At 44.4% G+C, this 25313-nt stretch overlaps 1 pseudogene; it reads left to right on the plus strand.

Moving 5' to 3' along the window:
- Nucleotides 1–11041: 11041 nt before the first annotated feature.
- Nucleotides 11042–12167, plus strand: LOC139181512 (olfactory receptor 1E5-like; annotated as a pseudogene).
- Nucleotides 12168–25313: the final 13146 nt, after the last annotated feature.

The following is a 25313-nucleotide window of genomic DNA, read 5'->3' on the forward strand; positions in this document are numbered from 1 at the left end:
AAACCCTTTCCTGTTACTCTGGGTGTTTGTGGGTTTCCCTATTTTCACATGTATTGAATATATTCTCACTGAGTCCTTCAACCTTGAAAATTTGGGGCTTCTTTAGGATAAGACCTGTCTTGTACCTATCTGTCTCAGCCAGGAAAGGTTAGGCTGTTTTGATATTTTCCTTGGTTATGGCTCCATGTTCTCAAAGGATGTGATCCAAAACTCTCCTTTATTCCACTGCCTGGGAGATTACCATTGGGAGAAAAAGAAAGGGGTATGGTGGGTGCCAGAGATGGAAACGATTTTCTGTTACCACTTAGGGATATTTTAATGATACTACAGTTAGTGATGAAGAATCACTGTCCTCTAAGCCCCCTATTTTCAGATGCTTGTAACTCCAAGGAATACAAAGGAGTACACATTCAAAACTCTAACATGGCAGGACTCTTGGAAAATGATGTTTTGTGAAATGTGGTATTCTTAAGTCCTCTGTGATATGAATCACGTAGTATTATAGCATAGGTTTTGAGGCATGAAATTTACATTTCGTAGAAGTCTAAGCAATGGTTTATGTGTGCTTAGATGAATTGATCTCATCACCAACTCCATGAAGAAAATCAGTTTAAAACTATTCCAAGAGGCACCTAAAACTTAGCTCTTTTTCTCTCCCTCTCTTTCAATTTGTTATTTACTCCAGTGCCTTTATTTGCATTTCCCACTATATTTTAGTCCCCATCAGTTCCTTATAAATTATGAACTATTTTGTATATACAGAAGATAATACAGCATATATGTAAGGTATATCATAATAATATAAAAACCTGTTTACCCATCACACAGCTTGAAAATTAGAACATCGCCAATGCTTTTGAATCTTACCTGTGCCCTCCATGATTCACTTTCTCATTCCTTCCCAGAGGTAACAACTATCCTGAACTTTATTAATAATTCACTTATTTATACATTCCCTGCATGGAAATGTTCCTTCAAATTACATTATTTCTTGTCCATTTTGGAGTGTATGCAAATATAATTATACTAGATGTATTACTTGTGTTTCTCCCCTCCCCCATCACCCTGTGTTTGTGAGATTTATGTATATTGATGTGTACAACTTATAAGTCAGTTTTCATTGCTGTACAGTTATCCATCATATGAAAATCCCACAATGTGTCTATTTCCTGTTTGTGGACATATGGGTTGTTTTCATTTTTATCTTTTTGCAAATCATTGTGCAGTGAACTTTCTCATTCATATCCCCTGATGCCCATCCACGAGAGTTTCTCTAGATTCTCAGTTGAGGGCAATTTTATACACAACGCCCCCCAACCAAGGAACATTTGATAATGTCTGGAAACATCTTTGGTTGTCATAACCGAGGATGTGCTCCTGGCATCTAGTGGGTAGAGGCCAGAGACACTGCTAAGCACCCTACAATGGACAGGACAGTCCACAACGCAGCATTGTCTCTTCCAAAATGTCAACAGTTGAGAAGCCCTGATCTCCAGTACGTTCATAGACATGAAAGTCCTGGATCATAGTGTGTGCCCACGTTCTGTTGCAGGGAAAAGCCAGTTCTGACCCCATGTTGGAACTGTTACTTTGACTTGTTTTTCATTGCTTTTGTTATAGTCATACACAATGGCTGCCTCAGAGAATCCTGCCCCTCTGCCTAACTGTTAAACTAAACTGCTTTTGTTCAAGACCCTATCCACATGTGGATGACTGAAAGGAAGAAGTTAAACATCTCCTTCCCGAGGCCTGCCATTCTAAGAGATATTTACAACATTTATGGGCTTTTCACTTTGTGTCCTCACCTCCTCCCACCTGATCTATAAAGGAATCTTGTATCCAGACCCTGATAAGATGGTTATTTTGAGACATTAGTCGGCCATCTGATAGGTCAGATGGCTTTCCAGATAAAATGGTATTCCTTGCCTCAACACCTTATCCCTGATTCGTTAGCCCATCGTGCAGGGAGCAGAGCAAGCTTGGGCTCAGGAACAGTTCAACTGTACCTGTTGTTGATTAGTCGTTAAGTCATGTCTGACTCTTTTGTGACCCCCATGTAGTGTAGCCTGCAAGGCTCCCCTGATCATGGAATTTCCCAGGCAAGAATACTGGAGTGGGTTGCCATTTCCTTCTCCAGGGGATCTTCCTGGCCCAGGGATCAAACTTGCATGTCCTGCATTGGCAGGTGGATTCTTTATTGCTGAGCCAGCAGGGAAGCCCCTCAACTTTACTAGGTAATCTCAAATATCTTTCAAAATGGTTGTACCGGATTATATTCCCAATAGCAGGAAATGAGAATTCTACTTGCTCCACATTCTTGCCTACTTAGAGCATAATTACTGTCATTATCTTTTTTAAGTCGTAAGTTTTTTGTTTTGTTTTTAATATTTATTTGACTGCATTGGGTCTTTGTTGAGGCACGTGGGATCTTTGTTTCAGTGCACGTTGTGGCACGTGGGCTCAGTAGTTGCAGCTCTCTAGTTGTGAGACGTGGGCTTAGCTGCTCAGCAGCATGTGGGATCTTAATTCCCTGTGCGCATGTATGATTAGTCATTAAGTTGTGTCTGACTCTTTGAGACCCATTGGACTGTAGTCCTCCAGGCTCCTAAATCCCCAAATATTGGGATTCTCCAGGCAATAATACTGGAGTGGGTTGCCATACCCTCCTCCAGGAGATCTTTCTGACCCAGGACTCGAAGCTGCATCTCCTGTGTCTCCTGCACTGAAGGAGGATTCTTTTTACCCACTCACTAGCTGTTGGGAAAGCACCTTAGTTCCCTGACCAGTGACCAAACCTGCTTTTCCTGCATTGCCAGGCAGGTTCTTAACCATCAACAACCAGGGAAGTCCCAACCATATATACTATATGAGGCCATTGTTAAGGGCCGCCCTGGTGTCAGTCTGTCCTCTGGAGAAGGGAATGGCTAACCACTCCAGCATTCTTGGGGCTTCCTTGGTGGCTCAGATGGTAAAGAATCTGCCTGCAATGCAGGAGATCTGGGTTTGATCCCTGGGTCAGGGATAACCATTGGAGAAGGGAATAGCAACCTCACTCCAGGATTCTTGCCAGGAGAATTTACAAAATTAAAAACTGGCATGCATAAATAGACGATAAGAGTATACTAAATAACTGCGGGTATGAAGAAAAAGAATGAGAGACCTTTGGGAGGTGGTCATTTTTATTTAACTCGGGTACTTACAATTTAAAGAAGTATTTTCCTGAATAATACCACATAACTGGCATAATCAGGAGGGTGGGAAGCGAGGAAGCCACTGGACTACTCTGTTTCTGCTGAGACCATCACAGATTTTGGCTGCGAGACCACACTGACTCCTTCTCCATCTATACAGTCAAAGTAGATGTCTCATGCCTTGCCTTTTGATACCCACAAAGCTAGGAACTGTACCCTGGGACCTCTATTGTCACTGGTGCAAAAGACATGGAATTTTATGAGCCCACGCTCACTAACAGAAAACAGAAACCACAGGAGAAGCACGGACTACACCTCACTTCTCCTTCCAAGTCTCATGGGTGTTTCTTATCTACTTGGAAGAAGCTTCTATTCATGGAATCCAGGCCATCCAGGCAAGACTTCAGGAAAGGTAGACTTGGTTTCCAAATTCTATCAAGACTTACCTGGTGTAATTGGGATTGGGATGGAGTCAGGTGAGCTAATCTATGACATTTGCCGCAGGATGTAAAACTGAAGGTGGAGATGCCAGTTTGGAGGCTATTGTAGTAGTCCACCTGAGAGATGATGGCGTCTTGGATCAGGGTGACAAAAGCAAAGGTAGTTAGGAAGTGGTGGGATTTACGTTTTACTCAGAAAACAGGACTCGCCTGTACATTATGGCAGGGTTGAGGGAAAGATAAAAAAGTCTGAGGATTAATGCTTCCTTTCACTCCTGTCCTAGACATCCAGTTTTCTTTGCAAACCCTCAAGCCTGGTCTAGGAGCCCGTCTGATGTATATAACCATATCATGTGTTTGGGAATTCCTTGTTTCATCATCTGTATTTCTACTACACAGTCATTTCCCCAGGGGTCGATGTATGTGTGGCTATGCGTGGCACAGTGGCTGGCATGGTGCTCTCTCAATAAATACTGTTATAATGATGAATGAAGGAATGCTGGATCACTATGAGTTCATCAGCTCAGTGATGGTGAGTTTCTCTGTATTAAGGGGCCCTATGACTCCTTGCTTATTTCCAGTGTTGCCAGATGGGGCTACATCTTCCAGTGTGCATTGTGAACACATTTTAGTAGTCAAAAACTGAGATCCAAACCCAAGTAAGGGGCGTGCAAGTGAGGCTTTTTCCCGCCAATTCACATTATGTTCAGCTAAATTTCCCTTTTGCTCTCCATGAGAGTGATTGCCCTAAGCCCACTTATCCCTCATTATAGTAAATCAGAACCTCAGAGAAAATTCTTTTTCTTTTGTCCTGTGCTCCATTGCGAAGAAGAGCATGTCCACATGAATATCTAGACAAAGCTGCTGACAGAAAGGTATAACTGCTGAAGCTGCTGCTATAGGAAATACTTGAGAGTCTCATTGAAAAGGAAAGCAGAAACATTAACTTGATATGGACTAAGAGCTTTGAATAATGTTATATGTGTAAGCCTTTAAATTCTGTGATGACAATAAAACACTAAGTCTAGTCATTCCAAATTATAAAGTAAGGCAATAAGCTGGTTCCACGTAACTTAAGGGTTTACCACCCCTACTGGGTACGCCAGAAACTACACTTCAGGTCTTGTAAAGAATAGCCATCATGAACGATCAGTTGCTTTGTACATTGCCACTTCTAAATTAACGGGATAGCAGCACGTTTAAAATGAATTTATTGTGATTCAGAGAGGGTAGTAGTTTGTATATATATTAAGCCCTTGCATATGAATGAGTTCCATTCCGAGAGTGCTATAAGAAGTCCAATGTATTTGTTAAGTTCAACAAAGTTAACCTAGATACACAATTAACACAATTGGCTATATAGTACTATTGTAATATATTTATAATACTTTACACATGCTGCCGCTGCTGCTGCTAAGTCACTTCAGTCGTGTCCGACGCTGTGCAACCCCACAGACGGCAGCCCACCAGGCTCCCCCATCCCTGGGATTCTCCAGGCAAGAACACTGGAGTGGGTTGCCATTTCCTTCTCCATTACACATGACTAATACATAAACAAACAAACACAGAAAATAATGAAAACATTTTTAGTCTTAGAATACACTACCTTGAAAAGTATACTAGTACAGTATAACAGGGGCTGGCATCGAATGAACAGGCAAGAAGCGTTACTGACTGGAGGAGGGAAAGGAAGTGGGAGATGGTATGGCTGGAAGATTGCCAGCCATAGGAGATGGAGGGAAAGCTGCAATTTTTGCATCTTTGAAAGCTCACAAGTTGAAGATTCGCACATGGGAACTTACTGTATTGCTTGGGGCTCTAAAGCCTTCTTGGAGCCTGTGTCAGAAAGAGCCTTTTCTGATCTCCTGGATTCCAGGAGCTTCTGACTGAGGCAGACACATTTGGAATATATCCTAGGCTCTAACTCCCCCTGGACTGCATTTACCAACCCTTCTGTACACCGGACCCTCCCCTCACTCAGAGTTTCAAAACTCATCTCAGGAGCTATGGATAAGGTCAGGTGGCTCCCATGACCTATGTTTTGTCTTCTAATTGGCTTCAGTGATCCATATTTTTCCTTCTCATATGTCCTATCAACTGGCCAGAAGAAAAAGTCCACTTAACTCCAGAGTGTCTTCCATTTTTGGAGCATTGATTGTATATCTGGCAAGAATAATTTCAGTGCTTTCCATGAATTAACTCATTGTATACTACATGGAAGTCTTATTACTATCTTACTCTAGAGATGAGGAAACTGAGGCAAAGCAAAGCTGTGTAAGTTGCTTAAGCTTCCACAGCTAGAGAGTGGCACAGGTGAAATTCAAACACAGCCAGTCTCGCTTCAGAGTCTAAGCTCTGACTTCTACTACATCATCTCCCCTCTTGGATGGAAAATGTGAGGAATAATACCTATCTTAGAGAGCTCAAGTGAGAATTAAATGATTACTATTAATTCTGTGCAGGAGGGTGGCCACTTACTGATCAGTGGGCTGGGACAGAGAGTATACTTTGTAATGAAGGTCCACACATAATCCTCAGACCAAAATAACCATTTTTGTTTATTTTTAATAAATTTAAAGTGAAGTTCTACATAAGCAAGGTATCATATTAGTTCATTTCATTGGAAAGAAGCTCTCTGATCTTCGAATATGTTTGCATCAAGAAGATCACAAGTAGCGTCATTCTACTTCAATAACTACACTAGTCTTTGACTGTGTGGATCACAACAAACTGTGGAAAACTCTTAAAGAGATGGGAATATCAGACCACTTTACCTGCCTCCTGAGAAATGTGTATGGAGGTCAAGAAGCAACAGTTAGAACTGGACATGGAACAGTGGACTGGTTCCAAATTGGGAAAGGAGTATATCAAGGCTGTAAATTGTCACCTTGCTTATTTAACTTATGTGCAGAATATATCACGTGAAATTCCGGGCTGGATGGAGATCAAGCTGGAATCAAAATTGCTGGGAGAAATATCAATAACCTGAGATATGCAGATGACACCACACTTATGGCAGAATGCAAAGTGGAACTGAAGAGCCTCTTGATGAAAGTGAAAGAGGAGAGTGAAGAAGTTGGCTTAGAACTCAACACTCAAAAAACTAAGATCATGGCATTTGGTCCCACCACTTAATGGCAAATAGATGGGGAAACAATGGAAACGTTGACAGATTTATTTTATTGGGCTCCAAAATCACTGCAGATGGTGAGTACAGCCATGAAATTAAAAGATGTTTGCTCCTTGAAAGGAGAGCTATGACAAACGTAGACAGTGAATTAAACAGCTGAGACATTACTTTGATCACAAAAGTCCATATAGTCAAAGTTTTTCCAGTAGTGATGTATGGATGTGAGAGTTGGACCATAAAGGAGGCTAAGCGCCAAAGAATTGATGCATTCAAACTGCGGTGTTGGAGAACACTCTTGAGAGTCCCCTGGACTGCAAGGAAATCAAGCCAGTCAATGCTAAAGGAAATCAACCCTGAATGTTCACTGGAAGGACTGATGCTGAAACTGAAACTCCAATACTTTGGCCACCTGATGCAAAGAGCCAACTCATTGGAATAGACTTTGATGCTGGGAAAGATAGAAGGCAGGAGGAGAAGGGGAAAACAGGGGATGACATGGTTGGATGGCATCACCAACTCTATGGACATGAGTTTGAGCAGACTCTGAGAGATGGTGAAGGAAAGGGAAGCCTGGCATGCTGCAGTCCATGGGATTGCAAAAAGTCCGACACAACTGAGTGGCACAAATGAACAACAGCAAGTAGCTGTAAAAAAGAGCCTGAAAGCTCCTGAAAAGGTAAAAGCCTTATGGTTGTCTCATCAATTCCACTATTAGCTATATAAGCCAAAGAATTAGAAGTATTTGTTCAAACAAAAGGTAACAAACAGTTCTATCCCCACGTTCATAGCAGCCGTAACCGAAATGGGAACCCAAATGGGAAACATCCCAAGGATCCACCAACTTGTCCTCAACTTGTCTCACATTCATAAACAAAAGTGACCCTCTGTACAGGGGCATAGCATTCAGCCGCAAAAAGGAACGAGAGAGGCCAGACACAAAAGGTAACATATTGTAGGATTTTATTTCTCTCAGCTATCTAGAAAATGTAAGTTCATAGAGGGAAACAAAAGATTAGTACTTATCAGAGCCTGGTTGCAGTGAGGGGGAAATGGAAAAGGACTGATTACTGGTATGGGGTTTCCTTTAGGAGTGATGATTTATTTAGGGACAACAGAGAGAATGGCTGAAAAGCATTGTGAACGTACTAAACGCCTGTGACATTCACCACAATAGTGCAATAATATTTTTTTTTGCTTCTTTTTTTTAAATTTTATTTTATTTTTAAACTTTACATAATTGTATTTGTTTTGCCAAATATCAAAATGAATCCATCACAGATATACATGTGCTCCCCATCCTGAACCCTCCTCCCTCCTCCCTCCCCATACCATCCCTCTGGGTCGTCCCAGTGCACTAGCCCCAAGCATCCAGTATTGTGCATTGAACCTGGACTGGCATCTCGTTTCATACATGATATTTTACATGTTTCAATGCCATCCTCCCAAATCTTCCCACCCTCTCCCTCTCCCACGGAGTCCATAAGACTGTTCCGTACATCAGTGTCTCTTTTGCTGTCTCGTACACAGGGTTATTGTTATCATCTTTCTAAATTCCATATATATGAGTTAGTATACTGTATTGGTGTTTTTAATAGTGCAATAATATTTTTAAACATAAAAAGTGCTTATTGGCTTAAGACTTCTGCAAATAGATTGGGAATTGACTTCAACAAATGCTGGGCTTCCTTTGTGGCTCAGCTGGTAAAGAATCCTCCTGCAATGTGGGAGACCTGGGTCTGATCCCTGGATTTGGAAGATCCACTGGAGAAGGGAATGGCTACCCACTCCAGTACTCTAGCCCAGAGAATTCCATGGACTGTGTAGTCCATGGGGTCGCAAACAGTCAGACATGACATGACTGAGTGACTTTCACTTTCACTTTTCAGCAAATGCTGAAATGCATGCTTTAGGAAAACTCTTTGAACATAATACCGGAGAACAAAATAGAGGAATACTTGAAGATATCACTAAATTTTTAAAAGATACCCCTATCGTGTTAAGGGAGCTACTGAAGAGAGCCAATAGATGTATTTGCCTCAAGAATTTTATAATTGTGGTGTTTCAGTGCTCCAGATCATAGCAGCCATTCTCCTAAAATATCAGGTAGTGGGCATAGGCAATCGGACATATGGCTCATAAAGTTAAATTGAGTCTTTGTCACTTAGAAATGGGCTCAACAGCTTGGGACCCAATGGACTATCCCCATTGAAAATATTGAGTATGATGAGTTAGGTAAGACAAAACAAGGCCGGTACAAGGGGTGAAATCTATAATGCATAAGTTCTATATAGGGCAAGGTTGATTATCTTCACTGTGCCTCCTACTAAAGGCCATAACTCCCAAATACCATCACCTGGGGGATGGAGTGGGTAAACATTTAAATATATGCATTTGGAAGGGGTGATTAGCCCAGTCATGAAAAGAAGTCTCTCTTCAATTCTCGGAGCCTTGAAGTGAACTGGGGAGCCCTGATGAATCCCTTTTCAGCTCCTATTTTTACTCCTTCCACTCGCCAGTCTCCATTCTCGAGGCATACACATCAACTTGTATGTTCTAAGTAACTTTAGCAACATTAAAACCTCCAAATTTTCCTTCTGACTCTCACAAGAGGTTGAAACAGTTGCTCATATGTGATCTATACACTTTATCTTTTTTTTCTTTATATTTATATAAAGAAAATAAATATATAATAATAATAAATATACATATATACATATATTATTGATGTATAGTTGCCTTACAAAGTTCCAGGTGCAGAGCAAGGTGATTCAGTTATACATATACACATATATTATTTTTCAGTTTATTTTCCATTATAGGTATTTCAAGAGATTGACAAAGGGACTACAGTTCCCAGGGTTATATAGTAAAACTTTGTTGGTTGTTGCACATCTATTTTTAAAATTAGAAGTCTAGCATTCTGTTCATACTAAGTCAAACAAGTGGAATCAAAATGTCATAAAATTTTTAGTTAGGCAAACATTAATAAGTTTTCTAAAATATATATTATACGTACTAGTGAGTAACTATTATTCACTTAATACCATTGTACCATGAGTGGTCAACACAAAAGTAGCAGAATTCTATATCACCAAAGCTACCATTTAAGAGAAAAACCTGACACATATCAGAATTATCTTAGAATTTTTTGAAAAATGCCAAGGTATTGCTTTTATTCTCCAAAGCTACAGATATGTTGCTAATGAGCAGCCATGCTTAAAATCAACTGGACCATATGATGATCTTTTAGTTTTATGTAGTTTGTTTCATTTTTTTCTATTTCATATTCAGTGCTCCCATTTAATTCAGTTTATGTTTTCCAATTTCTCCATCTCTTACTTTTGATGTTCTTTCTCAAGCCTTTATGAACTTTTTAAAATAAGTGTATCTCTGATGATCTGAGCTGACACAAGGTGGCAACTGGGGACCACACCCAGCTTCCCATACCCCAGGGTGCCGCCTGTAGGGACATTACCATTTCGTTTTTGCAATGGTGCAATGTAAAGGACAAAGAAGGCAATGGCACCCCACTCCACTACTCTTGCCTGGAAAATCCCCTGGACGGAGGAGCCTGGTAGGCTGCAGTCCATGGGGTCGCTAGGAGTCAGACAGGACTGAGCGACTTCACTCACTTTTCACTTTCATGCACTGGAGGAGGAAATGGCAACCCACTCCAGTACTCTTGCCTGGAGGATCCCAGGGATGAGGGAGCCTGGTGGGCTGCCGTCTATGGGGTCGCACAGAGTCGGACACGACTGATGCGACTTAGCAGCAGCATCAGCAGCAGCAGCAATGGAAAGGAAGGGACTCCTGTGGGCTCAAAGTATGACCTGGTGCTGGAAGGCTCCCATGCAATCTGAAAGCCTTGATCACTCATTGGACGGCGGTCATGGCCAATCCTTGCCTCCTGGCATATGAGCCTAGAGCTGGTGCTGGAGGAAGTGGTCGCGGTTGACCCTTCCAGCTCCACCTAACCGTCGCCAGCCCATCAGGGTCTTTTGCGCCTTATCCACCGACGGCTCAGCTTCCGTCTTTGTGGGCCGGTCTGCGGGCCTCCCTCCCCCCCCCTCCTCCCGCCCTCACCATTCCTGTTGTGGGGCCCACACCAGCAACTCACAGACTCCTGTTCCCTGGGCAGCCGACGTCTCTGCTGTCCCCACCCCCACCCTGTGGTCCCACTGCCAACAGCGTCTCCTCAGCGCAACACTCAGCCTGGCGGCCGCCATCTTCCCCACAGGCATCACTGCAGAAGGATCCCTGTCTGGCATGTCTCTCCTGCCATGTCTGCCACAGAGGAGCACTATTGGATCCCAGGTGGCCCGGATAGAGCTGGTGGCGGGGCGGGCCGAGACCCCAGTCTCCTTGGGGTTCAAGCATCTGCTTGGGAGGGGACGGAAGGAGTTGAGGAGGCCACGGCTCTTCTGGCTTCCTTGGAGGTCTCCAGAGCCCTTCCCGGGGAGCAGGGTTGGCCACAGGCCGCAGTGGAAGAGGAATGTGGTAGAGAGCCATTAGAGGCATTGGAGATGGAGGAGTGCCCAAATATCAGCCCCTCCTCTTCTGTCTGTTCCTGTCCATGGACCTGGTTGCTGTGGTGGGGATTGTACTCATCATGCTCGCCATCGGCTCGACCTCCAACCTCTACACCCCCGTGTAAGTCTTCATAGACACCCTGTCCAGCGTGGACACATGCTTCACCTCTTTCACTGTACCAAAAATGCTGCTATACATCCAAACCCAGAGCCAATCCATCCCCTACGTGGCGTGCCTCACTCAGATGTATTTCCTGTTTCCATAGCTGGACAACGTCCTCTTGGCTGTGATGGCCTATGACAGAGTTGTAGCCATATGTCACCCTCTCCACTATGCCACAACCATGAGCCCCCAACACTGTATCACATCAGCGCCTGTGGCTCTGATAGTCACAAACATCTATCCCTATCCACACTGTCCTCATGAGCACACTGTCATTCTGCGCAAGGTGTCTGAATTCACCACATCTTCTGTGAACTCTATACATTGCTAAAGCTCTCCTGCTCAGATGTCTGCTTCAGTGAGTTGGTGGTTTATACCATGGGGAGCTTTCTTTTTGTCACTCCCTTTGTTTGTATCTCTGCCTCCTGCATGCAGAATTTCTCAGCCATCCTGAGACTTTGGTCGTCCCAGGACAAGCTGAAAGCCTTTTCCACTTGCAGTCCCCACCTTGCTGTGGTGTCATTATTCTATAGGACCCTGTTTGGGGTGTCCCTGCTCCCCTCTTCCTCCTACACAGCCATGGAGTCAGTGGCCATGGTGTTGTATGCGCTGGTACCTCCCATGTTCAACCCTTTCGTTTACAGTCAGAGGAACGAGGACATGAAAGGGACCCTGAGGAGCCTCCTGGGCTGGAGAAGGCTCTTGTCTCAGTAACAGTTGTTTCTTCTTGGTCAAAACAAGACAAAGTGGCTTGTCTTCTCTGTACCTTCAGGTGGGAAGGGACTGTCCACAAGATGGATGTTATCAGATGCCCAGCTCAGCCGCAAATTTCTGCTGTCCTGACACCCATCTGCTCATTCAGCCACTTGTCCCCGAGTGACTCTCGTGTGCCAGGCCATGGAGGGGAAGGTTGGACAGCCTGTCTTCAGTTCAGTCCAGTTCAGTCCCTCAGTCATGGCCGAGTCTTTGCGACCCCATGAACCGCAGCATGCCAGACCTCCCTGTCCATCACCAACTCCCGGAGTCCATCCAAACCCATGTCCATTGAGTCGGTGATGCCATCCAGCCACCTCATCCTCTGTCGTCCCCTTCTCCTCCTACCCTCAATCCCTCCAAGCATAAGGGTCTTTTCAAATCAATCAGCTCTTCACATCAGGTAGCCAAAATACTGGAGTTGAAGCTTCAACATCAGTCCTTCCAATGAACACCCAGGACTGATCTCCTTTAGAATGGACTGGTTGGATCTCCTTGCAGTCCAACGGACTCTCAAGGGTTTTCTTCAACATCACAGTTTAAAATAATCAATTCTCCGAGCTCAGCTTTCTTTATAGTCCAACTATCACATCCATACATGACCACTGGAAAAACCATGGCCTTGACTAGACGGACCTTTTATGACAAAGTAATGTCTCTGCTATTTAATATGCCGTCTAGGTTGGTCATAACTTTCCTTCCAAGGAGTAAGGAAAGTTTTTATTTCATGGCTGCAGTTACTATCTGCAGTGATCTTAGAGCACAAAAAAATAAATTCAGTCATTGTTTCCAATTTTTCCACATCTATTTGACATGAAATGATGGGACCAGATGCCATGATCTTAGTTTTCTGATTGTAGAACTTTAAGCCCACTTTTTCCACTCTCCTCTCTCACTTTCATCAAGCGGCTCTTTAGTTCTTCTTCACTTTCTGCCATAAGAATGGTGTCATCTGCATATCTGAACTTATTGATATTTCTCCTGGCAATCTTGATTCCAGCTTGTGCTTCCTCCAGCCCAGCATTTCTCAAGATGTACTCTGCCTATAAGTTAATAAGCAGGGTGACAATATACATCCTTGCTGTACTACTTTTCCTATTTGGAACCTGGCTGTTGCTCCATGTCCAGTTCTAACTGTTGCTTCCTGACCTGCATACAGGTTTCTAAAGAGGCAGATCAGGTGGCCTGGTATTCCCATATTTTTCAAAAGTTTCCACAGTTTATTGTGATCCACACAGTCAAAGGCTTTGGCATAGTCAATAAAGCAGAAATAGATGCTATTCTCGAACTCTCTTGCCTTTTCCATGATCCAGTGGATGCTGGAAATTTGTTCTCTGGTTCCACTGCCTTTTCAAAAACCAGCTTGAACATCTGGAAGTTCACAGTTCATGTATTGCTAAAGCCTGGCTTGGAGAATTTTAAGCATTGTCTGCATGAACACTTAATTTTCCATGCATTCTATATGTCTTTCTAGATTCATCTCAAACTCTGAGTGCCCCGTGAATTTTTACCTCACTACGAGTAATGGAATGGTTTGTTTTGTGCTGGGCAGGCACTATTTTGAGTGAGTTTATTTAACAATTCAATGTTCAGAATATCCTGTGATAGAGATGCCGGCATAGTCCCTGTTTTCTAGATGAGGAATGTCATGAGGCAAGAGATGATGTTCCCACCTTCTGCTTCTGGGGGAGTGGTGTTTTCTTCTCAAGACTCGTAAATCTGCCATGAGGTGCTCCTTTCACCCTGTGGCAGTGGATGCACGTGTTGAGGAAGACAGGAGAAGGGGCAGCGGGGGAGAGGGTGATGCCTCAAACTCCTGGGCTGATCAGGGATAGTCAACACCTTTCTCACACCACAGAGCTACCTGCTACCTTCATAAAGGACATTCCCTGTGCAAGTGAAGAGAATGGATTCACCCACCTTTCTCCACACATAAACATGACAACCATCATTAACTGTGTAGCCGGGAGCCTTTCTGGCTAATGGACACGATGGCCGTCGGGCCCAGGTGCTCTGCTGAGGTGGGCTTTTCAGCCTTCTCTACAGACAGAGGTGGGGTCCGTGTCCCCGACAGTTGAGTCTAAGCTGGATTGGGACTGGTTGTTCTGAGGGAGTGCGGCAGAAAGTGATGCTGTATGACGTCCAAGGCCGAGTGGCAGATGGCAGTGCTGCTTCTGGACTGGTCGCAGGATGGTGGGATCCCTGAGCTGCCTCTGGGAAGACAATATCCCCAGAGGACACCGCACTGGGAGGAAGCCAAGATCCCCTAAAGTGCTCTGGTCCTCAGAGACCGCCTTCTGTGCATCCCAGGTGGCAGACATGTGAGTGAGTGTGCCCCCAGAGGATTCCGTGACCACCTGCCTCAGCCTTCCCAGCCAAGGCCTCAGACATCACGGAGAGAGACATCACGGAGCATCACAACCCACAGACTCTATGCACACAACTTGTGCAGGTTTTAAGCCACCACCTTTTCAGGGTAATTTCTTATGCAGCCACAGTAACTGGTACACATAGCGATGACTACAATAGCAGCAACACAGTAAAGAATGGTGGCCAACTATTGAGGCTTTCAATGGCTAAGTCAAAGATCTCTCTTGGTAAATGTCACACTGCATTTGAAATTATGGGGGTTATTTTCAAATCTCTTTTGATATTGCTTTCTAACAATTCCAGTGATATTACAGCAGACTCTGTTTGAACTTTTGTACCTGGTTTTATGTTCCTATGGGATTCCCTGGTGGTTTCCCTGGTGCCTCCCTGACAGCAAATAATCTGCTCGAATTGCAGGAGACTCAGGTTTGATCCCTGGCTCAGGAAGATCCCCTGGACAGGGAAATAGCAAACCACTCCAGTATTCTTGCCTGGACATGTCCATGGACAGAGGAGCCTGTTAGGCTACAGTCCATGGGATCACAAAGAGTTGGACACAACTGAGTGACTAACACTTTCACTTTCATGTTCTTATGTCCCTGTGTATGTTCCAGTGTCTCCTAGTTTATAGCCTGTGGGTACTTAAAATAGGATTTGTATCCTGCTCTTGTGTGAAAATTCAGTTCAGTTCAGTTCAGTCGCTCAGTCGTGTCTGACTCTTTGCGACCCCATGAATCGCAGCACGCCAGGCCTTCCTGTCCATCACCAACTCCCGGAGTTCACTCAGACTCCCGTCCATCGAGTCAGTGATGCCATCCAGCCATCTCATCCTCTGTAGCCCCCTTCTCCTCCTGCCCCCAATCCCTCCCAGCATCAGAGTATTTTCCAATGAGTCAACTCTTCGCATGAGGTGGCCAGAGTACTGGAGTTTCAGCTTCAGCATCATTCCTTCCAAAGAATTCCCAGGCCTGATCTCCTTCAGAATGGACTGGTTGGATCTCCTTGCAGTCCAAGGGACTCTTATGTGTGAAAATTAGATACATCTAAATTACGTTGAATTGGTTCATGGTGCATTTCAGGTCTACTATATCGTTCTACATTAGTGTATATTCATTCCATTAATTTTTCAGAGTTTGATATTGAAAGTCCAACTAAAAATCCTTATCTCTGTACTGAAAATTAATTGTGATATATGTCGCAGAACTATATGTACCTTTGTTCTGTATTTTCCAAGTCTCCTGTAAAAAGATTATCGTGCTTTCATAATTAAAAAATAAAGAAGAGACAAAGAAAGAATGGTGGCCAACATTTGCATGATACTGACTTCATATGTATCCTAATTTTACCCACTTAATTCATGCTCACCAGTCAGTTCTCATGACAACCCTGCCAAGTAGGTACTCTTGCTAACTTGAAGTACCAGACCACAAAGCCGAGGTCCAGAGCAAATACCTATGGGAGTGCAAATCAAAACCCCAATGTGATATCATCAAAGTCTTTCAGAGTGGCTGTCACCAGGCGGACAACAAATAACAAGTGTTGGTGTGGATGTGGAGAAAGGGAAGCCTTGTACGTTGCTGTTGGGAATGTAAAGTGATGCAATCACTATGGAAAACAGTATAGAGGTTTCTGAAAACGTTAAAAATTGAACGGTCATATGATCCAGCAATCTCACATGTGAGTATTTATTCAAAGAAAACAAAAGCACTAATGTGAAAAGATATATGAAGTCCAATGTTTGTTGCAGTGCTATTTACAGTAGCCAAGAAGTGGAAGCAACAGAAGGATCCGCTAACAGATGAATGAACAAACAAAATGTGGTGCGTGTATCGGTTCAGTTTAGTTCACTCGCTCAGTCATGTCCAACTCTTTGTGACCCCATGGACTGCAGCACACCAGGCCTCCCTGTCCATCACCAACTCCTGGAGTTTACTCAAACTCGTGTCCATTGAGTCAGTGATGCCATCCAACCATCTCATCCTCAGTTCATATATATCTCAGCCATAAAATATGAAATCTTGCCATTTTGACAACATGAATGAATCTAGAGGGTATTTTGCTGAGCAAAATAAGCCAAGACGGTGGAAGACAAATACTGCATGCTCTCTCTTATGTGTGGAATCTAAAAAAAAAAAAAAAAAAGGAAAGCAGAATCATAGAGACAGAACAAATGAGTGTCTTGCAGAAGGGTGGGGTGTGGGGAAAATAGGTGTAGGAGATGAAGAACTATAAAATCTCCAGTTATGTAAAAAGTAAGTCACAGGTATGTATACAAGTTAGCCCAGCAATTATACCCAGCTGACTGTCTGGAGAGAGAGTTTCCTGGTGGAAGCCAATGAATACCTGGCGTTTAGGAAATGGCATTGAAATTCGAAGGGCCCTAGATTGGTGGGCAGAAGATGGGAGTGAAGGGACAAACAGTGGGAGAGAAACCTGCATATGGAGAGAGGGGCCCCTGGAGTCTGCCACAGACCATTGACCTCCACAGGACTGTGAAGAAAGTGCTCAAGGTTAAGGAAAGGGCCACTGGAGAGGATAATTGGTAACTCTGCCCAGTACCCAAGCTGGAGAGGGACTGGTGGCTGTCCCCACCGATCACAGTGAGAAACCTCATAATTTCAGGAGGCCTGGGGCAGAGAGCTCACAGCACTCTCGCCTGAGTAGTGTGGGGAAAATATGAATCCTACACCGAAAGGAAGGATGTGAGAGTTGGACTATAAGGAAAGCTGAGCGCCAAAGAATTGATGCTTTTGAACTGTGGTGTTGGAGAAGACTCTTGAGAGTCCCTTGGACTGCAAAGACATCCAAGCAGTCCATCCTAAAGGAAATGAATCCTGAATATTCATGGGATGGACTGATGTTGAAGCTGAAACTCCAATACTTGGGCGGCCTGATGCAGAGAACTGACTCATTTTAAAGACCCTGATGCAGGGAAATACTGAAGGCAGGAGGAAAAGGGGACAACCGAGGACGAGATGGTTAGATGGCATCACCAATTCAATGGGCATGAGTTTGAGTAAACTCTGGGAGTTGGTGTGCTGTAGTCCATGGGGCCATAAAGAGTCGGACACGACTGGGTGACTGAACTGACACTGAAAGGTGCTCTGGCCCCACCTAGCAAATCTTCAAAGCAAATATCAAAAGCTTCCAACTATTTCAAAGTCACTTCACAGCATCTCAGATCAAAGCTTATGCATATATTTCAGAATACAAAGAATACCCAGAACCCTGGGTGAAATCGTAATGCCTGATAGCCAATCTAAATTAACCAGGCATGCAGAAAACTGGGAGAGTCCAACACATAATGAGAGAAATGGAGCAATAAATGTAATGTGAGCATCCAGATTGGAGAGAAAGAAGAAAAACTGCCTTTATTTGCAGACATGTACACCCATACAGAAAATCTGGTGGAGTCTCCAAAAGAACGACTAGTCTAATGATGGAGTTTAGCAAGTTTGCAGGATGCGCCAGATTGTAGAAAGAGCTACTGTAAGACTACACACAAATTAAAACTAAGAGCCCCAATATTCCCTGTTGAAAATAAGGGGGGAGGTGGCCCCTCCTTTCCTTAAATCATTTGTTTAGAAACGTATAAGTTGTTTCTGTGTCTCCCTTCGAAACTATGCATATAATTTCATTTTGTTTTTTCATGTTTTGTCTGCAGCATGAAGGAGGAAATGGGAACCCACTCCAGTATGTTTGCCTGGAGAATCCCAAGGATAAAGGAGTCTGGTGGGCTACAGTCTAGAGGGTCACAGAGAATTGGATACGACTGAGCAACTGAGCACACACGCACTCACTGCACCATGATCTGCAGTCAGGATCTTGCTTCCCTGACCAGGATCGAACCAGTACACCCTGCAGTTGAAGCTCAGAAGCCTAACCACTGGACTGCCAGGAAAGTCCCTGAAAGTACGACTATACTTTTCAAGGCCATAAAAACCTCCTGTTCAGCTTTATAACCCAGAAATGTCTTTTTCAAGGACCTAGGAAACATCTCTTTGGAATGTAAACATCAATCAAGACAGCACTCTCTTTCTCCCAGTTTCCATTGGAGGGGAAACACCTAACTTCAGTTGGCACCTGGCTCCCAATTGCGAAACTGGGTCCTGTCATAAAGATGAGAAGCTAGTATTTCACTAGTATAAACCAATTGGATTAGTATGCTTTAGATGCTGTAACAAGATGCTGAATCACTCCCCTGATCCACACTGGGTGGACTAAAGAACTGAAACTTATTCTCTCACAGTTCTGGAGGCTATAAGTTCACAATCAGGGAGCCAGTAAATTTGGCTTCCAGTGAGGACCCTTTTTCTAGGCTGTAGACAGCCACCATCTATACTGCCTTGTGGTCTTTCGTCAGTGCACATGTGGAAACAGAGAGATAAGAAAGGTGGAGGCACGGTGAGGGGGAGAGAGAGAATGCATGTGCTCTCAGATGTCCTCTTATAAGGACACGGAAGTGTTTGTTTATGTGTGCATGTGCAAGTGTGCACAGTCAGACGAATGCTTGTGAGACCAAGGCCTCATTCTTTTGGTAGAAATTTGAAGTATATTTGATTTACAGTGTTGTGCTATTTTCTGGTGTACAGCAAAGTAATTCAGTTGTATATATTTTTTCATATTATTTTCCATTATAGCTAATTATAAGCTACTGAATATAGCTTTATGCACTCTACAGTAGAAACTAATTGTTTTTCTATTTCATATACAGCAGTCTGTAACTGCTAATCCCAAACTCTAAATGTATCCCTACCAAGCCTTTCCCCTTTGATAATCATGAGTTTGTTTTCTACACCTGCAAGCTTCTGTTTCTGCTTTGTGAATAAATTCTTTTGTATCACATTTTAGATTCCACATATTAGTAATATAACATGATACTTGTCTTTCTGTCTCACTTTCCTTCATATGATCATCTCTACGGCAGGGCTCCATTCATAGGACTTCATGTAACATTAATCATGTTCTTGAGAGCCCTTTCTGCAAATAGAGCTGAGTGTGTGTGCATGCGTGTGCGCGTGTGCACAGTCTGTTGTGTCTGACTCTTTGCGACCCCATAGAGTGTAGCCCACCAGGCTCCTCTATCCGTAAGATTCTCCAGGCAAGAATACTGGAATGGGTTGCCATGCCCTTCTCCAGGGGATCTTCCCGACCCAGGGACTGTACCGCCGTCTCTTGCATCCTGTGCGTTGGTAGGTGGATTCTTTACCACTGCTCCATGTGGGAGGCCCAGATAGAGCCATACTGGATTTAAAGACTTCAAATATGAATTTGGAAGGGGCAGCAGATGGGGTGGGGTTCAAATCTAAGTCCCAAACATCAATTAACTAATACATAAGAGTCACCGCACCTGCTGGGCATACTTAGGATGAAGCAAAAGTGAGACCTGGTGGTGTGAAGTCCTCTTACATGAGGAGAAGTAGGTAAGGAGTCAGATCTGCTGGCTATACAGAGGGCTGAGAGTTCTCTCTGTCTCTGGAATCTCTCAGGAGATTGCCTGTGACGTACATCAGATTCTGGTACCATGCCAGCTCAGTAAGACACCTGTTTTTATTCTGCCTTTGTGGCGATGACTTCTGGGGTGGCAAAGACTGTGTTCTACTTTTTATTTCTTAGCTACTAAGTCCCTGAATCAGAGAGAGGAGAGAGGGCAGGGTGGCTGGGAGCAGGTACACTATGGTATATCGCCCTCAAAGGGGTCAAACAAAGTTTCAAGATTCAAAAGGACTTCGCAGGACAGGGAAGCCACTGTAAAGTCAGGACTGGGCTTCTCATCAACCTTTCTTCTCCTCAATGCCATCATCTACTGTTCTTGCACTTGCCCAGTGCCACATTTGCATTATTCACACAGATGCTCCTTGAAGCCTCCAGCAGGAAAAGCACTATCCCAGTCTCCTGCCGCAGCACTGAGGCTCGTGTGGTACCGTGGCCAAGAAAAGTGGAAGCTTCAATGGTATTTTTCAGAGAGCTATAACAAATAATTTCACAATTTGTAGAGAAATACAAAAAAATAACTCGAATAGCCAAAGCAATCTTGAGAAAGAAGAATGGAACTGGAGGAATCAACCTGCCTGACTTCGGGCTATTGTACAAAGCTTCAGTCATCAGGACAGTATGGTACTCACACACAGACAGAAATTCAGATCAATGGAATAGAATTGAAAGCCTAGAGATAAATTCACGTACCAATGGACACCTTATCTTGACAAAGGAGGTAAGAACATACAATGAAGAAAGGACACTCTCTTTACCAAATGGTGCTGGGAAAACTGGTTAACCACTTGTAAAAGAATGAAACTAGAACACTCCCTAACACCATTCACAAAAATAAACTCAAAATGGATTAAAGATATAAATGTAAGACCAGAAACTATAAATCTATTAGAGGAAAGCATAGGAAAAACACTCTATAACATAAATCCAAAAAGGATCCTCAATGACCCACCTCCCAGAGCAAGGGAGATGAAAGCAAAAATAAACAAACGGGACCTAATTAAACTTAAACGCTTTTGCACAACAAAGGACAGTATAAGCAAGGTGAAAGACAGCCTTCAGAATGGGAAAAAATAACAGCAATCGAAGCAACTGAGAAAGAATTAATCTCAAAAGTACACAAGCAGCTCATGTAGCTCAATGCCAGAAAAATAAACGACCCAATCAAAAAATGGGCCAAAGAACTAAACAGACATTTCTCCAAAGAAGACATACAGATGGCTAACAAACACATGAAAAGATGCCCAACATCACTCATTATCACAGAAATGCAAATCAAAACCACAATGAGGTACCATCTCACGCCGGTCAGAATGGGTGCTATCAAAAAGTGTACAAACAATACATGCTGGAGAGGGTATGGAGAAAAGGGAAACCTCTTACACTGTTGGTGGGAATGCAAACTAGTACAGCCACTATGGACAACAGTGTGGATATTCGTTAAAAAAAAAAAAAAAAAAAAAAAACAACTGGAAATAGAACTGCCATATGACCCAGCAATCCCACTGCTGGGCGTACACACCAAGGAAACCAGAATTGAAAGAGACACGTGTACCCCAATGTTCATAGCAACGTTGTGTACAATAGCTAGGACATGGAAACACCCAAGAGGTCCATCCTTAGAGGAATGGATAACAAAGCCAAGTACACATACACAATGGAATATTACTCAGCTATGAGAAAGAATGAATTTGAATCACTTTTAATGAGGTGGATGAAACTGGAGCCTATCATACAGTGAAGTAAGTCAGAAAGAAAAACACCAATAAAGTATATTAATGCATATATATGATATGTCATTTAGAAAGGTGGTAGCACTGACCCTATATGTGAGACAGCAGAAGAGACACAGATGTAAAGAACATCTAGAGAACATCATTGGAACATGTATTTTTACCATATGTGAAATAGATCACCAGTCCAGTTTTGATGCATGAGACAGGGTGCTCAGGCCCTGTGCACTGGGATGACCCTGAGGGATGGGATGGGGAGGGACGTGGGAGGAGTGTCCAGGATGGGGAACGCATGTACTGCTGCTGCTGCTGCTGCTAAGTCGCTTCAGTCGCGTCTGACTCAGTGCGACCCCATAGACGGCAGCCCACCAGGCTCCACCGTCCCTGGGATTCTCCAGGCAAGAATACTGGAGTGGGTTGCCATTTCCTTCTCCAATGCATGATAGTGAAACTTCAAAGTGAAGTCGCTCAGTCATGTCTGACTCTTAGTGACCACATGGACTGCAGCCTACCAGGCTCCTCCGTCCATGGGATTTTCCACGCAAGAGTAGTGGAGTGGGGTGCCATTGCCTTCTCCAGAACACATGTACACCCATGGCTAATTCTTGTCAATGTATGGCAAAAACCACGACAATATTGTAAGTAATTAGCCTCCAATTTTTTAAATGTAGAAGCTTGAATCAAAAGGGCATAGATTCAAATCCAGCCTCTCTCTGGATTTGAGATCCTAGCTGAGAGAACTGAAGAACGTTACCGAGCCTCTCAGCTTCAGCCCCTCAACTCCAAGAGGTATCATGACTGTTAGACATGATAACGCAGGTTAACGTGCATTAGCACAGAGCCTGCAAACGATTTTTTATTTTAATTACATTTTCTCAAGATTACACTAACTGCCTCCCCCCTCATCCTGGGAACACTTAACACATCATTCCAGCACTTTTCTTTTCTTGGCATAAAACAGGGCCAGTAAAGCACAAAGTTTTATTCTAGTGTTACTGGATTCTTTGCTCATGAAAACTGAGGTGTTTTGTTTGTTTGACTAGGGCAGGAAACAGATCTAATAGTAAAAACGGGTGTGAGGAAAACAGCATTCTGGTGGGGGCAGCACATTTTCTGAAGAGCAATTCTGTATTGTAGATATACCTCCCAGAATCTATATTAAAAACAGAACCATTCATACAGAGACTACAAGAATCCCACTGAGACGTTATGTATAATGGGGTAAAACTGAGGCGAATTTAAGTCTTGAGCAATTACATTACAATGCACCTTTTACGCATCAGTTCAATGCGATGTTTGAAGAAGTTTTAGACAGAGGTAAAGCTCAGATGTTAGATGAGAAAACCCCAGAAAACAGTTAATCCCAAACCTTAGAAACCTTACTCATTGATACAACTGTTGTATACATTCAATGTACACCTACAACTCAGAACTACCAAAGTATTCCAAAAGGTAGACAGTGGCCAATGCTGAACAACAGGGCCCCAATACTTTTTATTTTCTTCCGTTTCCTAAATTGCCTTCAGTTGCTTTGTGATGATTGACTATCTGGACCCAGAACCTCCCCTCCCACTCAAGGACGGAGGCAAGAAAATCTGGCCGCTGAAAAGAAACTCAAACACAGAACATAGCTCAGTTTTCCTATCTGTGGTAACCAGTATTGAAGCACCAGTCAAAACAAGAGGTCAGAGGGTGTTCAATGGCCAGCAGGGGCCAACAATTAGGCTCCCAATCAAGTGGCAAATAATGCAAAAATCCTGGCCTAGGGAAGGGCGCACCACTTAGGACAGGACATTCTTGTGGCCTCACCCTCCCTTTTCCAGCTGAGAATTCAAAAAGAAGGGGGCACAAAGTGCTGCACTCCCTGCTTTGCACTCTCCAGTGGGTCCATCAATGTGGACATCCAGCGTGACAACTGCAGTGGTCCAGCCCCACCTCACCAAGCCTTTGGCCTCCGCATGTGTAAAGGTGGGGCTTGGCAGAGGCAGAGATGGGCGCACCACCACCTCCCCAGTTCTTTTGTCCACTAACAACATCAGGTCACTGCCAGTCACCACCAGCTCCCTCTCAACAGCTTCGGGGCTGAGGTCAGCATCCTGGGTCAGGTACCTGCTGACCACGTCCACATTCAGGTAGGACGGGGAGGACACCGAGAGGGTGCTGGCATATTTGATTAAGGGCCAGCTCATGTGGACATCCTGGTTCTGGCCCCCAGGTCTGGCTGAGGCCCTCCTAACCCCAGGTCGCCTTGGGGGAACTGTGCACCACAGACCATCAGGCCACCCACAAGTCCCCCTGGCCATCTGGCAGCAGCTCATGGGCTGCTAGTTTTGGACTCCTTTGGTCCCAGACTTCCTTCCCTTCTGTACCCCAGTGGCACCCCCTACCCCGCAGCCTCTGAAGCTTCTAGGGCTCATCTTACTGCACTCCTCTGCCAACCACTGCCTTACAGCCCCGGTGAACCTGTAAGCTCCTTGGAAAGGATACAACTCCAGCACTGGGCCTCCTGGGGCTCCACACAAGGCCAAAGCCTGTGCCCTTTGCACTGGGACAGTTGATGCCCCCAGGACCTCGGGGTTCACCCCAGCCATAGCGCCCTAATCTGTGGCCTGCTCTCAGTTTCCCATGGATCTGTGGGCTCCAAAATCATGCGACATTCTTTCAATACCCTCTCCACTGCCCACAAAACCTGAGCCACTGTCAAAGGACTCCATGGCCGCCACACGTCCTTCCTAGAGGTCAACAGGAGCTGAAGAGAGACTGAGCCCCTCACGAAGTCCTTCCCCTTCTGTGAAAGGATGCTAGGTGCACCTGCACAGACTCCCTTAACGGCACCTCCTCGCACCAGATTGGTTACTGCCCAACGTGCCTGGCTACACATGTGCCACTAGGGAGACCCCGTGAGGCCAGAGGGATTCAACTCGCTCATGAAACCAAGCTCCCTTCAGGGCCCCCCAGTGGCCTACGCATACAGGCCCCTCCTGTGTGGGCCCAGATTGTGTGGAATGGACACAGCCAAGTGTACACAGAGATGCCACCGAGAGAAGGACCGTGGGTTTCTACTCCCAAGGCCTTGACCGAGGCTCCTAAATATCTCCTCAAGGTGATAAGTGTTAATGTCCCTCCCCCACACCCTCCAACACCTCCCCACAATAAAACTCAAAGTAAAACACACACAGCAGGGGAAGAGTAAGATCTCTAGGAAGAGGGGTCTTCCCCAAGGTGGGGGGTCAGGAATGATGGGCATCCTCACTGAGCCCACCATGGAGGCACCACCGTCAGGAGCTCATCTAGACCCTAGTACATCTCAAAGGCCCATCTCCAAACTCCAGCCCCTGGGGTTAGGGCTTCAATATGGGAACTGAGAGTGGAAGAGGGACTCGGACACTCAGTCCACAGGCCAGTGTTACTGGCTTCCCTATCTATGCTCACATGAGCCTTTTTGTTAGGGAGACAGTGACTGATCAAACCAAGCGTAGAAACCACATCTCTCCTGCCTGATAATCCACCT

The sequence above is a fragment of the Bos indicus genome, chromosome X (assembly GCF_029378745.1).
Source record: "Bos indicus isolate NIAB-ARS_2022 breed Sahiwal x Tharparkar chromosome X, NIAB-ARS_B.indTharparkar_mat_pri_1.0, whole genome shotgun sequence".
NCBI lineage: Eukaryota > Metazoa > Chordata > Mammalia > Artiodactyla > Bovidae > Bos > Bos indicus.